A 6,424-nucleotide genomic window follows, 5' to 3' on the forward strand; every position below is an offset into this window, starting at 1 on the left:
TTATCCTTAGAACAATGCCAGGGTTCTTGCCAAAAGTACCATCCAGCTCCAACTTGAATCAAGAGATAGTTTTGCCAGTTTTACCAGTAGACAGCCTCTAATACCCCTGCTGATTCCCAATGCTTAGACTTAAGGAGGTCCCTACTTGCGTATCTGGAAATAACGGCCCCTTTTAGACAATCCGAAGGGCTGTTTTTCCAATTCTAGGGGCCAAATAAGGGGAAAAAAGGCAGTAAAGCTTCACTAGCTAGATGGCTCAAAAAAATCATCAGGGACTGCTACTCCTTGAAAGGCCTAGAGTCCCCCTTAGATATTCGGGCCCACTCAACCAGATCCACATCTACATCGTGGGCAGGAAGATGCCATATCCCCTTAGACCAAGTCTGCAAAACAGCCACTTGGTCTTCTTCCTCGACCTTCATTCAACATTATAGGCTCAACGTATTTTTTTCTGAAGGTTCTGCCTTTGGCAAAAAAACGACTAGTGGGAGCATCCAAATCTTAAACACCCCCCCCCCCCCCCATATTCTCATTGCTTGTTAAGTCCCTTAAGTGTGCTGCCGTAGGAAGATCAGGAAGTGGAAAATTTACCTGAAATTTTCATTTCCTGGAGTCCGTAGGCAGAACAAGTTTCCCACCTTATATATATATATATATATATATATATATATATACTGCTGCATACGTTACGCTTTCTGAAGGGATTTGGGCCCTATTTAAGGCTATCTGGGACCTCCTAATTGTTTAATTCATTACTGCTGAGTAATATGTCTCTTCTATCCGGTCAGATGAAGTATCTTAACCCTTAAAGAGTATATCAGGGGTATGTATGTGGAAAATGTACCTGAAATTTTCATTTCCTGGAGTCCGTAGGCAGCACACTTAAAGAGGCTCTGTCACCACATTATAAGTGGCCTATCTTGTACATAATGTGATCGGTGCTGCAATGTAGATTACAGCAGTGTTTTTTATTTAGAAAAACAATCATTTTTGACGGAGTTATGAACGATTTTAGCTTTATGCTAATGAGTTTCTTAATGGACAACTGGCCGTGTTTTACTTTTTGACCAAGTGGGCGTTGTGGAGAGAAGTGTGTGACGCTGACCAATCAGTGACCAATCAGCGTCATACTCTTCTCTCCATTCAATTACACTGCAGATAAACTATATATACATACCCCTAATAAGCTATATATACATACCCCTAATAAGCTATATATACATACCCCTAATATACTATACATACATACCCCTAATATACTATACATACATACCCCTAATGTACTATATATACATACCCCTAATATAACTATGTATACACCGCGTTCCAAATTATTATGCAAATGTTATTTTTCGCTGATTTTCCCACATAGTCGATGCAAATGACAGTCAGTATAATCTTCAAGCCATCAGTATAATGCGAATTTTATTGAACAAATCTCCTAATGATAACAGATTTTTTTTTAGAAGTAAAAAACTCAAAATGCACTGTTTCACATTATTATGCACAACAGGGATCAAAACATTTTAAAGGTTGTAAAGAGAACTAAAATAGTAATTTGTTGAATTTGCAGCATCAGGAGGTCATATTTACAGAAATCAAAAGCTCTTTCAATCAAAAAAAACTTAACAGGCCATAGGACCCCTTCTCTGATATCACCTTCACAATTCTTGCATCCATTGAATTTGTGAGTATTTGGACAGTTTCTGCTTGAATATCTTTGCAGGATGTCAGAATAGCCTCCCAGAGCTTCTGTTTTGATGTGAACTGCCTCCCACCCTCATAGATATTTTGCTTGAGGATGCTCCAAAGGTTCTCAATAGGGTTGAGGTCAGGGGAACATGGGGACCACACCATGAGTTTCTCTCCTTTTATGCCCATAGCAGCCAATGACACAGAGGTATTCTTTGCAGCATGAGATGGTGCATTGTCATGCATGAAGTTAATTTTGCTACGGAAGGCACGGTTCTTCTTTTTGTAATACGGAAGAAAGTGGTCAGTCATAAACTCTACGTACTTTGCAGAGGTCATTTTCACACCGTCAGGGACCCTAAAGGGGCCTACCAGCTCTCTCCCCATGATTCCAGCCCAAAACATGACTCCGCCACCTCCTTGCTGACATCGCCTTGTTGGGACATGGTGGTCATTCACCAACCTTCCACTACTTCATCCATCTGGACCATCCAGGGTTGCACGGCACTCATCAGTAAACAACACGGTTTAAAAATTAGTCTTCATGTATTTCTGAGCCCACTCCAACCGTTTCTGCTTGTGAGCATTGTTTAGGGGTGGCCGAATAATAGCTTTATGCACACTTGCAAACCTCTGGAGGATCTTACACCTTGAGGTTCGCGGGACTCCAGAGGCACCAGCGGCTTCAAATACCTGTTTGCTGCTTTGCAATGGCATTTTAGCAGTTGCTCTCCTAATCCTATTAATTTGTCTGGCAGAATCCTTCCTCATTATGCCTTTATCTGAACGAACCCGTCTGTGCTCTGAATCAGCCACAAATCTTTTCACAGTACGATGATCACGCTTAAATTTTCTTGAAATATCCAATGTTTTCATACCTTGTCCAAGGTATTGCACTATTTCACGCTTTTCGGCAGCAGAGAGATCCTTTTTCTTTCCCATATTGCTTGAAACCTGTGGCCTGCTTAATAATGTGGAACGTCCTTCTTAAGTAGTTTTCCTTTGATTGGGCACACCTGGCAAACTAATTATCACAGGTGTCTGAGATTAATTACAACGATCCAAAGAGCCCCAAGACACAATACCATCCATGAGTTTAATTGAAAAACTAATAATGAAATGTTTATGACACTTAAATCCAATGTGCATAATAATTTGGAACACGGTATACATACCCCTAATAAACTATATATGCATACCCCTAATATACTATATATACACATACCCCTAATATACTATATATATATATATATATATATATATATATACACACACACATACCCCTAATATACCTATGTATCTACAGTATATATACATACTAATTTTATACTCTATACTACATACGAATACTTCTAATACATTATATATACACACATCCCTAATATACTATATATACATACTTCTAATATATTATATATACATACCGCTAATATGCTATATATATATATATATACACATACATACCCCTAAATTATTATATATACATATTACTGTACTGTATACACTTATCCCTAACTTACTATTTAGAAGTACACTATATAGACAAAAGTATTGGGACACCACTTAATCATTGAATTCAGGTGTTTCATTAAGTTCCATTGCCAGAAGTTTATAAAATCCAGCACCTCGCTATGCAGTCGCCTGTATAAACATTTTTAAAGAATGGGTCATTCCGAAGAGCTCAGTCAATTCCAGCGTGGTACTGTAATAGGACGCCACCGTTACAACAAGTCAGTTCATGGAACCTCTTCCCTCCTAGATATTCTATGATCAACTGTGAGTGGTATTACTGCAAAGTAGAAGCGTTTTGGAACCATGTAAACTCACAGAGTGGGTTCACTGAGGCGCATAGTGCATAAAAGTTGCCAACACTCTGGTGATTCAATAACTGCACAATGCAAAACCTGCTCTTGCATTAACATCAGCATAAAAACTATGAGCCGGGAGCTTCATGGCATGGGTTTACATAATCTTATAAAAAGGCTTCACAGAAGAGTGGAAGCAATTTCAGCTGGAGAGGGGGGGACCAACTCCATATTAATTCCTATATGTTTAGGTGTCCCAAAACATTTGTCCATAAAGTGTATGTATATCTATCTATCCTCAGGACGCAGATACATTTGAATACTATGGCACAGCAGGAAACTATCCGCTCCCTGCTCTGCTGCTCACTCCTCCTTGAGGGGAATCCCAGGCCAGAACATTGCCGACGCTCTGGCCGGGGATTCCACTCCTGGAGGAGGCCCTGGTGTCACTATCCATATATATGGACAGTGAGGTCGGGGGCTCCTCCAGGAGCAGAATCCCCTGCTCAAGCGTTGCCGACGCTCTGACTGGGGATTCCGCTCCTGGAGGAGCTCATGATGTCACTATCCATATATGGACAGTGACGTAAGGGGCTCCTTCTGGAGCAGGATCTCCGGCCGGAGCCTTGCCTACGCTCAGGCTGGTGATTCCGCTCCTAGAGGGAGCCTGTGTCGTCACTGTCCATTTATGGACAGTGGCGTCAGGGGCTCCTCCATGAGCGGAATCCCTGGCCAGAGCGGGGGGCAGTGTGACACTTTCTACAAGGGGCTGTGCAGCATTATCTACAAAACCCACTGTGGCATTATCTAAAAAGTATACTGTGGCACTATCTACAGGAAGCAGTGTGTGGCAAGATCTGCAGGGGGCAGTGTGTGGCACTATCTACTGGGGGCAGTGTGGGTCACCATCTACAAGGGGCACTCAGTGTGGCGCTATATGTGCTGGTTTTTACGCTACCAGTAGTGGTCAGCACATATCACTTAGCCATCGTGATAAAGTGAGATATCACCAGCCTGTAATAACTGGATAACCAGTGAGAGCTATTGGCCATCATAGTAGTTGTCAGCCAAACTAGTGCAGACATTTTTGTTCGTTTATTTGTATGCAGAAATTCTGGGAAGAAAGCCACGGCCCATTAGCTACGCCCACCAAATAAGTCACACTGTATAAGACACGCCCACCAAATACGCCACACCCCAAGTGTCCCCGGAAAATGTTAAAATGTTGTCAACTATGCATACGCCTAGTTTGTTTGTTCTTTTCAAATTGTTCTGGGACTAGATATTTATGGAATGGCAGGTAGGATTCCCAGTGGGACTTGTCATTCACTTCCCCACATCCATAGGGGCATTACCTCTCTCTGTCAGCTCAGATGAAGCAACTGGTCTCGTTACTGGGCCATCAAAGCCCTGCAGTTAATGAAGAGAGGGTCAGAGCCTCTTGCTCGTCTAGGGATTACTGCTGCTATTTGTGCCTGGAGAGTCAATAATTGTAGTTACAGCATGGATAAGTCTGCCAGGTCCCAGATGTATGAGCATGTCCACCTGGAAAAAACATGTCTGAAACCAGACTCCTCTACACCCGCACAGATCGTGGAGAAAGTGGTTGTGGAATGCTATATAAAGGCCCTTCCTGCTGATTTGCAACGCTGGGTCGGGCATGGAGACCACAAGGATGCAGACCAACTAGACAACCTAATGGAAAGGTTCCTAATGAGCAAAGACTACTTCCTCGATGTCACTGCAGAATGATCACCTCGCAGGGTCGCCAGACCTAGGACATTATTTGATAAGAAAATTAAGAAAATAAATGTATTAGTGGAGAGTGGAAGAGTGCCGATAGATGGAAATAGGCTCTAAAGGTTTCTCGTGAGTAAAAGACTGGTGGTTATCCCAAATAGTTAAATAGCCCTAGATGGGACTACCCGCCAAGGAGACCAGTGGTGACCCTGTGTTGGAGTTGCCATTAAGTGGGACATATTGCTGCCCATTGCCCTCTTACCTGAAAGCCCATGGAGTGAGACGTGGGTTGGCGTCAGTCGCTGTTTGCATAACCAATGTGTGATGCATCACCAGGACTAGAGACTGAGCCTCAGGTCTGCAAGATTGTGTTAAATACTTGTCCTGTCAAGGCCTTGTTGGACTCAGTTAGCCTTATAACCTTGGTAGCTGGAGACTATATTCCTGACAAACATTTGAGTGTGCTTTGCACCCATGGAGAAAACAGGGTTTGCTTCACAGTCCTCACTAAAATTGAGACTGTGACCATGATGTTAGTGCAGTAAAAAAACAAAAAACGAATGCATAGTGTGATATTGGGGAGGGACAATTTTCAGAATTGTGGGAAAAGGGTACATTTCCTGAAGGCACAGTGGAAACTCCTGCAGAAAATCTGCCTTCCCCTGTAAATGGTATAAAGATTGATTTGTTGACAGAAATGCACGATGACTATGACAATTTTCCATTGTAGGTCTCAGCTAAAGACGAAGATGATCCTCCTCCTGATCAAAACGTACCTGATCTAGAGGTGTCCTGATATAATTTTGGGACCACCCAATTGAGAGACCCTGCTCTCATAAAAGCTTGGGAAGGTATTACTGTCATAAATGTTGTGCCACAAAAACCAGATGCTGACAAACGTAGCCCTTTGTTTCCACTTCCAATTGCTGAGGTACCATTTGACAGGATTGCTATGGATTTGGTGGGTCCCATAGTGAAGTCAGCCAGAGTACACCAATATATGTTGATAACTATGTATTATGCAACTCACTGTCCAGAAACTGTGACCTTACAAAACACTGCCTCTAAAAGTATTGCACGGTAATTGTTTATATGTTTTCCCGAACTGGGATCCCAAAAGAAATCCTCACTGACCAGGGCACCCCCTTTATGTCAAAGGTTATGAAAGAGGTATGCAAGATGTTTAA

General features: G+C 42.3%; 1 long non-coding RNA gene across 1 annotated transcript in view; it reads left to right on the plus strand.

Moving 5' to 3' along the window:
* LOC142760687 (uncharacterized) overlaps positions 1 to 6,107 on the plus strand; it is a 36,372-nt gene extending 30,265 nt beyond the window's left edge. The window contains exon 3 of the long non-coding RNA XR_012883358.1: positions 5,968 to 6,107. This is a non-coding gene — a long non-coding RNA (uncharacterized LOC142760687). The remainder of the gene's footprint in view (positions 1 to 5,967) is intronic.
* Positions 6,108 to 6,424: the final 317 nt, after the last annotated feature.

The sequence above is a fragment of the Rhinoderma darwinii genome, chromosome 4, assembly GCF_050947455.1.
Source record: "Rhinoderma darwinii isolate aRhiDar2 chromosome 4, aRhiDar2.hap1, whole genome shotgun sequence".
Classification (NCBI taxonomy): Eukaryota; Metazoa; Chordata; class Amphibia; order Anura; family Rhinodermatidae; genus Rhinoderma; species Rhinoderma darwinii.